General features: G+C 39.4%; 1 pseudogene; it reads left to right on the top strand.

Annotated features, from left to right (window-relative positions):
• The first annotated feature begins 10,333 nt into the window (after positions 1-10,333).
• Positions 10,334-11,418, top strand: LOC119540588 (annotated as a pseudogene).
• The last annotated feature ends 1,267 nt before the right edge of the window (positions 11,419-12,685 follow it).

The raw sequence follows: 12,685 nt of genomic DNA, 5'->3' as shown, positions 1-12,685 counted from the left end.
ACCAGGGGCTAAAGTGGGTTTATCTAGAGGGAGCTAGGAGGGTTTCGGTGGTAGCTGATAGAGGAGAAAGATGTTAATATTCCTGGTGTAGGGTAAGCATCAGTCTCCAGAAAGTTCTCCTCCAATGCCAAATTTCACCACAAATTGCTGTTTCCTATTTTCATATTTTTATTGTAACTAGGTCAAGCCAAAAGGTAAAATTATATTATTTATATTCAAAAATATAATTGAAGATTTACTGAGGGGCTGACCTCTGGGATAAAAGAGCCTACAAACTTCAAAGGTTGATGGAACTGGCAAGCACCCTCAGGAAAATTATGGAGTTGATAACTGAATTTCTTCAAAGAAATGGGGTAGAACTCTTTGAGACGGAAGTCTGTGAGGTGCCAGTCAGAGAGCCCAGACACCTGCCTAACTTCTCCCTATTCCCCCCTCTCTGCCTCCTTTGCTTCCTCTTCTCTGCATGTTCCTGATGGAGTAGGAAGGGTCGATTAGGGCAGAACAGAGGTCCAGCTGCAAACCCCCTCATGTCAATCACCAGCTAGTAGTGAAGGTGGGAGAGAACTAGTTTCTTCAAACATCAGGACTCACTCACCTTTTCCCAATTTTCCTTCATAGTAAATAGAGCCTAAAACTCTCTGAAACAATAGCATCCTGTTCAAATTCTGCTCTCAAATTCAAGAGACATGTTTAAACAGTCCATAGATATATAAAAAAAATCATATATTTAGTGGTCCTTCTCCCAACTACAAGAGAAAAAATAGACTTGGCAGAATGAGCTCTGGGTAAGCTGATCAGGCCCGTATAAATATTTTCACGTTCACTAATGTGAAGCAGTAAAGACAGCAAACCAAATGAAGACAATGTTAATGGGATTTCACACATCCTAAATTAGTAATAACAGGTTACTATATAATTAATTCCGTTTTCCATCTACTGATTGCTAAACATTTCTCAGGATCTCATTTTCCTGAATGATCAGGGAGATGTGTGTATGTGTGCTTTGGTTGCAGATGTCACCTAACACAGAGTCTTCTTTTTTTCCTAAATATTTAGTCCTCCATCCCACTGCTGCACAATCTTTTCATGTCATGGAATGCAGACAAAAAAAAAATGATGAGGTGAACTGGAGGCTTGGGTAGAAAAAATAATTATTTTAGTGATAAGAAAAGTTTAAAATATCATATTTGTATAAAACTTTCAAATAAAATATTTCCAGATTTTTAGTGAGAAATTTGACATTTTTTATAACATTTTGTCGGGTTTTATGATAGAAATGGCTACATGAAAGTCACCATCAATACTTTCTTTTAATTCAGTTTTATTGAGATATATTCACATACCATATAATCATCCATGATATACAATCAGCTAAATCAGCTGTTAACAGCACCATTGTATAGTTGTGCTTTCATCACCCCAATCAATTTTTGATCATTTTCCTTACACCAGACATCCTCAATACTTTTTAATGACAATTTCTTCAAATCCTGGATTTGAAACATTTTGTGCTTATAGGTCAATAAATTTTAAAACCATTATTTTACAGCCATTAAAACTTTACAATATTTTAAACTATGTGTAAAGAACCTAATGGTTTCTCCTTTTCTTTCTTGTACAAATGTAATGTTGAAAGCCTGGTAATAATATATATGGATTTTGAAATTATACTTTATCTCATTAAACATTTCTAAATAATATTTAAGGTATAATTTGCCGAGTGCCCATGCATTAGAGCTGTCACCTTGTGGCTACTTAGATGCCACTAAAAGAGCTCATTAGAGGCAAATGGACAGAAAGAGCCCATAAATATGAAGGTAAATGTGCGCAGTCAGCTAAGCTCATCCTGTCAGGCATCCCTAGGAAAGCACACACTCTCCCCAGTCCCACCCACAAACAAAAGCTTCCTGGACGGCTTGTCCACAGGGGCAGTTGTGAGCTCGGCAGCTGACAAAATCTGTGAGCTGGAGGCAGGGGAGAGACTCTCTTTGTCAAACTCAGCTTCCCAATGGTGTGGTAAACACTTGTATCTTCATCTTCAGGAACCACAGAACACATGCTCGAGCCCTCTCTGCTTCCCCCCCAAATTGTGAATGCATCTCTGATGGTACGACCCCCTCCCAGGTCACACTGTGGTCTCAGAGATTCACAGTCACTCAGATAATGGAAGTCATAATGATAATTTAATATAGATAATTAATATATTCTCTCTTTGATACCCTTAACAGCCTTACTTTATCCCACCATAACTTCAATCCAAGCACCTGCCAGCAGTCCCTTATACACACAGCCCATCCCACTTCCTCCATCTTCATAAAGACACAGCACATATCTAAGTAAAGCCCAGGTTCCCTTTCTGCCTCTTCTTTAACCCTCTGAAGGCAACTTACACAAACCATTACTTCTTTTCTGCCTCCCAATTTACCTCCCTTTCCTAAGCCCAGTCTAATGCTGACTTTGCCTTACTGTCCCCAACATGGGTGGCAATCGAGAAAAAAGTGCATAGAAGTAAATTTGCACTCACTGAAATTTTATTTACTGTCATCTTAGTTAAGAATCAATTATTTTTCACAGATAATTTACAACTACCTAAGTGACTATAGTTCAAACACACTTTAGGGTTCAAGAGTAGTTGGGGAATATTAATATAGTTTTTGTGCTTTTTGCACTATTCTCCTACTTACTGCAAATCCTCCATTAATGGAAATGATTTTAAAACAACAGAATGTCTTCATTGGAAACATTCTTAAATTTTTCAATTGTGTCAAACTTTTGGCTTCAAAAGTTTCAGAGACTCCTCCTGTGACCCCCATTTCCATTAGGCTCTTCTCAAAGCCTCAGCTTTCAAGTTCTTGAGACAAGTGAGCCCTGGAAATCAGGTTCAATAAGAAAGTGCTTTTCAGAGCATGCAGTTTTCTGGGGTTCAAAAGGGGAATTCATTAAAAAACATCCAACAGTTATTTCCTTTTAATGTGTCCCATTTTGAAGTTTGATACAATAATTATCTTCTCTCTTTGCTTCAAGGAAACTTAGACCCGGCTTCAGCTCTTTGTGAAAACAGTGTTTAATATTTACAATTCCATATACTTCACAGTTTTGAATAGCCTTTCAGAACAGAGAAATCTCTAAGTTTCTTCTTCAGAGGACTGGAGGGGCTGCAAGACACCAATTAAGTTCAAAAAGAAAGCGTCTGAAGGGGGCGTTTTGTGAATCAAGAGAAGCTGCGAGTGTGAATTAACAAAGCCCCATTCAGCCATCATTTGAGCAGACTGGGAGCCTCCCTACACAGCCCAGCAGCCCAGAACTGCCCTGGGGGGACGGCACTCACCTGTGACATAGCACAGTCATCCCTCAACAGAGGACCCGGGGTGCACAGCCTGGAAGAGGGGCCCACTTGCAAGTCTCAGGAGCCATACGCCAATACCAAAGACTTGTGGGTCAGTGGCAGAGACAAACTGTGGCAGGACTGAACTGAAGGATTAGACTATTGCAGCAGCTTTAAAACTCTAGGATCATCAGGGAGATTTGATTGTTAGGGCCACCCCCCCTCCCCGACTGCACAGAAACACGCCCCACATACAGGGCAGGCAACACCAACTAAACACGCAAGCTTGCTACACCAATTGGGCCCCACAAGACTCACTCCCCCACTCACCAAAAAGGCTAAGCAGGGGAGAACTGGCTTGTGGAGAACAGGTGGCTCGTGGACGCCACCTGCTGGTTAGTTAGAGAAAGTGTACTCCACGAAGCTGTAGATCTGATAAATTAGAGATAAGGACTTCAATAGGTCTACAAACCCTAAAAGAACCCTATCAAGTTCAGCAAATGCCACGAGGCCAAAAACAACAGAAAATTATAAAGCATATGAAAAAACCAGACGATATGGATAACCCAAGCCCAAGCACCCAAATCAAAAGACCAGAAGAGACACAGCACCTAGAGCAGCTACTCAAAGAACTAAAGATGAACAATGAGACCATAGTACGGGATATGAAGGAAATCAAGAAGACCCTAGAAGAGCATAAAGAAGACATTGCAAGACTAAATAAAAAAATGGATGATATTATGGAAATTAAAGAAACTGTTGACCAAATTAAAAAGATTCTGGACACTCATAGTACAAGACTAGAGGAAGTTGAACAACGAATCAGTGACCTAGAAGATGACAGAATGGAAAATGAAAGCATAAAAGAAAGAATGGGGAAAAAAATTGAAAAACTCGAAATGGACCTCAGGGATATGATAGATAATATGAAACGTCCGAATATAAGACTCATTGGTGTCCCAGGAGGGGAAGAAAAGGGTAAAGGTCTAGGAAGAGTATTCAAAGAAATTGTTGGGGAAAACTTCCCAAATCTTCTAAACAACATAAATACACAAATCATAAATGCTCAGCGAACTCCAAATAGAATAAATCCAAATAAACCCACTCCGAGACATATACTGATCACACTGTCAAACACAGAAGAGAAGGAGCAAGTTCTGAAAGCAGCAAGAGAAAAGCAATTCACCACATACAAAGGAAACAGCATAAGACTAAGTAGTGACTACTCAGCAGCCACCATGGAGGCAAGAAGGCAGTGACACGATATATTTAAAATTCTGAGAGAGAGGAATTTCCAGCCAAGAATACTTTATCCAGCAAAGCTCTCCTTCAAATTTGAGGGAGAGCTTAAATTTTTCACAGACAAAGAAATGCTGAGAGAATTTGCTAACAAGAGACCTGCCCTACTGGAGATACTAAAGGGAGCCCTACAGACAGAGAAACAAAGACAGGACAGAGAGACTTGGAGAAAGGTTCAGTAATAAAGAGATTCGGTATGGGTACAATAAAGGATATTAATAGAGAGAGGGAAAAATATGGCAAACATAAACCAAAGGATAAGATGGCCGATTCAAGAAATGCCTTCACGGTTTTAACGTTGAATGTAAATGGATTAAACTCCCCAATTAAAAGATATAGATTCGCAGAATGGATCAAAAAAAATGAACCATCAATATGTTGCATACAAGAGACTCATCTTAGACACAAGGACACAAAGAAACTGAAAGTGAAAGGATGGAAAAAAATATTTCATGCAACCTACAGCCAAAAGAAAGCAGGTGTAGCAATATTAATCTCAGATAAAATAGACTTCAAATGCAGGGATGTTTTGAGAGACAAAGAAGGCCACTACATACTAATAAAAGGGGCAATTCAGCAAGAAGAAATAACAATCGTAAATGTCTATGCACCCAATCAAGGTGCCACAAAATACATGAGAGAAACACTGGCAAAACTAAAGGAAGCAATTGATGTTTCCACAATAATTGTGGGAGACTTCAACACATCACTCTCTCCTATAGATAGATCAACCAGACAGAAGACCAATAAGGAAATTGAAAACCTAAACATTCTGATAAATGAATTAGATTTAACAGACATCTACAGGACATTACATCCCAAATCACCAGGATACACATACTTTTCTAGTGCTCACGGAACTTTCTCCAGAATAGATCATATGCTGGGACATAAAACAAGCCTCAATAAATTTAAAAAGATTGAAATTATTCAAAGCACATTCTCTGACCACAATGGAATACAATTAGAAGTCAATAACCATCAGAGACTTAGAAAATTCACAAATACCTGGAGGTTAAACAACACACTCCTAAACAATCAGTGGGTTAAAGAAGAAATAGCAAGAGAAATTGCTAAATATATAGAGACGAATGAAAATGAGAACACAACATACCAAAACCTATGGGATGCAGCAAAAGCAGTGCTGAGGGGGAAATTTATAGCACTAAACGCATATATTAAAAAGGAAGAAAGAGCCAAAATCAAAGAACTAATGGATCAACTGAAGAAGCTAGAAAATGAACAGCAAACCAATCCTAAACCAAGTAGAAGAAAAGAAATAACAAGGATTAAAGCAGAAATAAATGACATAGAGAACAAAAAAACAATAGAGAGGATAAATATCACCAAAAGTTGGTTCTTTGAGAAGATCAACAAGATTGACAAGCCCCTAGCTAGACTGACAAAATCAAAAAGAGAGAAGACCCATATAAACAAAATAATGAATGAAAAAGGTGACATAACTGCAGATCCTGAAGAAATTAAAAAATTATAAGAGGATATTATGAACAACTGTATGGCAACAAACTGGATAATGTAGAAGAAATGGACAATTTCCTGGAAACATATGAACAACCTAGACTGACCAGAGAAGAAATAGAAGACCTCAACCAACCCATCACAAGCAAAGAGATCCAATCAGTCATCAAAAATCTTCCCACAAATAAATGCCCAGGGCCAGATGGCTTCACAGGGGAATTCTACCAAACTTTCCAGAAAGAACTGACACCAATCTTACTCAAACTCTTTCAAAACATTGAAAAAAATGGAACACTACCTAACTCATTTTATGAAGCTAACATCAATCTAATACCAAAACCAGGCAAAGATGCTACAAAAAAGGAAAACTACTGGCCAATCTCCCTAATGAATATAGATGCAAAAATCCTCAACAAAATACTTGCAAATCGAATCCAAAGACACATTAAAAAAATCATACACCATGACCAAGTGGGGTTCATTCCAGGCATGCAAGGATGATTCAACATAAGAAAAACAATCAATGTATTACAACACATTAAAAACTCGAAAGGGAAAAATCAATTGATCATCTCAATAGATGCTGAAAAAGCATTTGACAAAATCCAACATCCCTTTTTGATAAAAACACTTCAAAAGGTAGGAATTGAAGGAAACTTCCTCAACATGATAAAGAGCATATATGAAAAACCCACAGCCAGCATAGTACTCAATGGTGAGAGACTGAAAGCCTTCCCTCTAAGATCAGGAACAAGACAAGGATGCCCGCTGTCACCACTGTTATTCAACATTGTGCTGGAAGTGCTAGCCAGGGCAATCCGGCAAGACAAAGAAATAAAAGGCATCCAAATTGGAAAAGAAGAAGTAAAACTGTCATTGTTTGCAGATGATATGATCTTATATCTAGAAAACCCTGAGAAATCAACGATACACCTACTAGAGCTAATAAACAAATTTAGCAAAGTAGCGGGATACAAGATTAATGCACATAAGTCAGTAATGTTTCTATATGCTAGAAATGAACAAACTGAAGAGACACTCAAGAAAAAGATACCATTTTCAATAGCAACTAAAAAAATCAAGTACCTAGGAATAAACTTAACCAAAGATGTAAAAGACCTATACAAAGAAAACTACATAACTCTACTAAAAGAAATAGAAGGGGACCTTAAAAGATGGAAAAATATTCCATGTTCATGGATAGGAAGGCTAAATGTCATTAAGATGTCAATTCTACCCTAACTCATCTACAGATTCAATGCAATCCCAATCAAAATTCCAACAACCTACTTTGCAGACTTGGAAAAGCTAGTTATTAAATTTATTTGGAAAGGGAAGATGCCTCGAATTGCTAAAGACACTCTAAAAAAGAAAAACGAAGTGGGAGGACTTACACTCCCTGACTTTGAAGCTTATTATAAAGCCACAGTTGCCAAAACAGCATGGTACTGGCACAAAGATAGACATATAGATCAATGGAATCGAATTGAGAATTCAGAGATAGACCCTCAGATCTATGGCCGACTGATCTTTGATAAGGCCCCCAAAGTCACCGAACTGAGCCATAACGGTCTTTTCAACAAATGGGGCTGGGAGAGTTGGATATCCATATCCAAAAGAATGAAAGAGGACCCCTACCTCACCCCCCTACACAAAAATTAACTCAAAATGGACCAAAGATCTCAATATAAAAGAAAGTACCATAAAACTCCTAGAAGATAATGTAGGAAAACATCTTCAAGACCTTGTATTAGGCGGCCACTTCCTAGACTTTACACCCAAAGCACAAGCAACAAAAGAGAAAATAGATAAATGGGAACTCCTCAAGCTTAGAAGTTTCTGCACCTCAAAGGAATTTCTCAAAAAGGTAAAGAGGCAGCCAACTCAATGGGAAAAAATTTTTGGAAACCATGTATCTGACAAAAGACTGATATCTTGCATATATAAAGAAATCCTACAACTCAATGACAATAGTACAGATGGCCCAATTATAAAATGGGCAAAAGATATGAAAAGACAGTTCTCTGAAGAGGAAATACAAATGGCCAAGAAACACATGAAAAAATGTTCAGCTTCACTAGCTATTAGAGAGATGCAAATTAAGACCACAATGAGATACCATCTAACCCCGCTTAGAATGGCTGCCATTAAACAAACAGGAAACTACAAATGCTGGAGGGGATGTGGAGAAATTGGGACTCTTATTCACTGTTGGTGGGACTGTATAATGGTTCAGCCACTCTGGAAGTCAGTCTGGCAGTTCCTTAGAAAACTAGATATAGAGCTACCATTCGATCCAGCGATTGCACTTCTCGGTATATACCCGGAAGATCGGAAAGCAGTGACACGAACAGATATCTGCACGCCAATGTTCATAGCAGCATTATTCACAATTGCCAAGAGATGGAAACAACCCAAATGTCCTTCAACAGATGAGTGGATAAATAAAATGTGGTATATACACACGATGGAATACTACGCGGCAGTAAGAAGGAACGATCTGGTGAAACATATGACAACATGGATGAACCTTGAAGACATAATGCTGAGCGAAATAAGCCAGGCACAAAAAGAGAAATATTATATGCTACCACTAATGTGAACTTTGAAAAATGTAAAACAAATGGTTTATAATGTAGAATGTAGGGGAACTAGCAGTAGAGAGCAATTAAGGAAGGGGGAACAATAATCCAAGAAGAACAGATAAGCTATTTAACGTTCTGGGGATGCCCAGAAATGACTATGGTCTGTTAATTTCTGATGGATGTAGTAGGAACAAGTCCACTGAAATGTTGCTATATTATGTAACTTTCTTGGGGTAAAGTAGGAACAGGTTGGAAGTTAAGCAGTTATCTTAGGTTAGTTGTCTTTTTCTTACTCCCTTGTTATGGTCTCTTTGAAATGTTCTTTTATTGTATGTTTGTTTTCTTTTTAACTTTTTTTTCATACAGTTGATTTAAAAAAGAAGGGAAAGTTAAAAAAAAAAAAGAAAAAAGAAAAAAGACAAACAGGGAAAAAAAAAAAGGATGTAGTGCCCCCTTGAGGAGCCTGTGGAGAATGCAGGGGTATTCGCCTACCCCACCTCCATGGTTGCTAACATGACCACAGACATAGGGGACTGGTGGTTTGATGGGTTGAGCCCTCTACCATAAGTTTTACCCTTGGGAAGACGGTTGCTGCAAAGGAGAGGCTAGGCCTCCCTGTATTTGTGCCTAAGAGTCTCCTCCTGAATGCCTCTTTGTTGCTCAGATGTGGCCCTCTCTCTCTGGCTAAGCCAACTTGAAAGGTGAAATCACTGCCCTCCCCCCTACGTGGGATCAGACACCCAGGGAAGTGAATCTCCCTGGCAACGTGGAATATGACTCCCGGGGAGGAATGTAGACCCGGCATCGTGGGATGGAGAACATCTTCTTGACCAAAAGGGGGATGTGAAAGGAAATGAAATAAGCTTCAGTGGCAGAGAGATTCCAAAACGAGCCGAGAGGTCACTCTGGTGGGCACTCTTATGCACACTTTAGACAACCCTTTTTAGGTTCTAAAGAATTGGGGTAGCTGGTGGTGGATACCTGAAACTATCAAACTACAACCCAGAACCCATGAATCTCGAAGACAGTTGTATAAAAATGTAGCTTATGAGGGGTGACAATGGGATTGGGAAAGCCATAAGGACCACACTCCACTTTGTCTAGTTTATGGATGGATGTGTAGAAAAGTAGGGGAAGGAAACAAACAGACAAAGGTACCCAGTGTTCTTTTTTACTTCAATTGCTCTTTTTGACTCTAATTATTATTCTTGTTATTTTTGTGTGTGTGCTAATGAAGGTGTCAGGGATTGATTTAGGTGATGAATGTACAACTATGTAATGGTACTGTAAACAATCGAAAGTACAATTTGTTTTGTATGACTGCGTGGTATGTGAATATATCTCAATAAAATGATGATTAAAAAAAAAAAAAAAAAAAAAAGAGAAGCTGCGAGGGTTCAGTCAAAATCCAAGCTTCCAGGCAGAAAATTCTGGGGACAATTCACAGTTCATAGCTATTTATTTCTAATATGATGGCTTCTTGTCCTGGGCAAATGACCAAGAGAGTTCCCTATTCAGTGTCCAGGAGCAAATAGGTTCATTGAAGCTAAAACTTCATACCTCTGAGAAGAAATTGGAATATGAAAGAAACAATACACAATTGGAGATCAGGAGACCCAGGTTTCTCCTTGTTCTCAGTCCCTGAATGACCAAAGCTTCCTGTGCCTCTGTTTATCCAATTGTCAAAGGGAGATGGTGAGCCACACACTGACTCACATTCCTCAAGGGGCTAAGCGAGATTCATTGACATGTTAGGCTTGGAAAACACTGAGAAAATAAAGGTACTATACTAATGACAGGTGCTTTTATGTCATTTGTTTAACTTTTTGTCGAGTAAGTGTATTCAGGCCCCCCTCTGGCCTTCTTGAGATTTGTGATCCTAACTGATATCTTCATTTCAGCTTCATGGTGATTTACAGAGGTGCCCTTTGGTTTTCCCTTCCTGTTAGGACAGATTCTTGTTAGCTTTATAGTTTCACCATAGATGGTAAAAGCAAAACAAATCTGTATTTGGGGCAATATTTTCTCAAGGAGCCACTAGCAGTATAAGGATAATTAAGACAGCATTTGGCCTGATCAAAATGTCAGAGTGAGAATCTTCAGGGCTCCACCCACTCCCCCACCCCACCCCCCACCCCACACATACACAGAAGCTTTGAACAACCAGCTAGAACTAACAGAAACATCTTTCTCAACTCTCCAGAAAACAGTTAAAGGACTGCAGTAACAGGGCATACACCAGATCAAGAAAAAGGCCACTAAAAGGCCATAGAATGGAGTTAGATGGGAGGTGCCCATGCAGGCTCAGTTGTCAGGGCTGCCAACCGTGAGTGAGCTATGGTGAGGAGCGGGTCACTCCAACTGTAGCTGTATCCTCTTTTGTTATGATGCCATCTGTACTGGAATCCCCAATACTAAAATGAAATATTCAAGGCACTCCAGCAGAGATGATGGCCACATTGACCTTCAGTTCAAGAAAAGCCCTCCTAAGATTTCTTATAAGGCCACTGCCCCTGACACCATGCTGGTTTTGATTGGTGCCATTCTCATGATCACAGGCTCCCTCTTCCTGGTGGGCTACATCAGCAAGGGGGAGATGGGGGCAGAACAAATGATAACCATCTTGATCATTGGCATCCTGGTGTTTCTGCCAGGTTTTACCATCTGTGCATCACCTCCAAAAGCTACCGGGGTTTCTCCTATGATGACATTCCAAACTTTGATGACTAGCACCCACCTCAGCCCAGAAAAGAGGAGTCACAGATGGGACTTAGCCCAGCTTTAAGACATTGGGCATAAACTGTGGCTAAGGGCTAAGGAATTATACATTTTCCACATCTTTGACAAAACCATGACCTGATTTTATGGACCTATCCCAAAAATGTTAACTGAGCTTATGATTAACTAACTAAGACATACTCTCTTTTTTCATCTCATGGCCCTGGCAAAAGCTCCTGGTGAGTTTTTCTTCTTGAAAATGTATCATGGAAGAATAGCCATATTAATTGTATGCGGAAGTGGAAAGTTATTCTGCAACAGAAAATGTCACTACCACCCTTTCTAGAGTTGAGTGTTTCTTTTAAATAAGCCTCATGTCAAATTGTTCTTGTAGCAAATGAAAACCTGCAGTTGTGTCTAATTTCTTATTACTAAGTAATTTATTTTGAAAATATTTAAGTATCTTATTCCCTACATTATCTCTAAATTTGTGTTTTAGGAAAGACTTTGGTAAAATCAGCTATAGATGTGGCTGCATCTGTAAAATATTTACTTGATTTCTTATTGACAGCAACCAGAAAATTTCAAAAGCTTAGAGCAAGTTTTCAAAATGTAAACACTTTCTTCATTCACCAGTCCTGGGACAGCTCTGGTATGGTTCACTGATAGGGGGGGCAAGCATATAATTTAAGTCATTCTGTCCTTTTGTTGATCAAGATGTTCTTTAAATCATGCCTTTAAGGATTGGGTTTTTGGTTGTTTCCTAGTGAAAAAGGGTAGATAAGTGGTTACTTCAAGTTTACAAGCCCATTGTTAGCACCTTGTATTATGTCACTTGCTGAAGATCAAAAGACCTGGATCACTAGGGGACTAGACTGGCTTAGCTTGATTCTGTATTCTAGCTTGCAAAAAGTGACTTGTATTCAAAAGGAATTAGAACGTCAAAATAAAGAAAAAATTTTTAAGCAGTAGAATCTCCTGGAGCCCTGGCTGCACCCCCTCCCATTCCCTCATCAGCTCAGGAGTGAGCCAGCCCACATTCCCAGTGTAGGACCCTGTTGCTGATTCCAGAGGGAGGAGACTAATCCTCATGCACATACTGGGAGTGTGTTTACCTGGTCCAGTCTGTCTGGTGGTTACATGAGAGACTCTTGGTCCCAGAATGTGCCCTGCAAGTAGAAAGTGGCTTACTGAGCTCTCCTATAGGACACTGTGGGAGAGTGGACAAGTGGCTGCCTGGGGCAAGGGATTGCTGGCTGTAGGGCATACAGTGCAGTGC

This window comes from Choloepus didactylus, chromosome 7 (genome assembly GCF_015220235.1).
Source record: "Choloepus didactylus isolate mChoDid1 chromosome 7, mChoDid1.pri, whole genome shotgun sequence".
Classification (NCBI taxonomy): Eukaryota; Metazoa; Chordata; class Mammalia; order Pilosa; family Megalonychidae; genus Choloepus; species Choloepus didactylus.
This window is presented reverse-complemented; position numbering and strand designations above follow the sequence as displayed.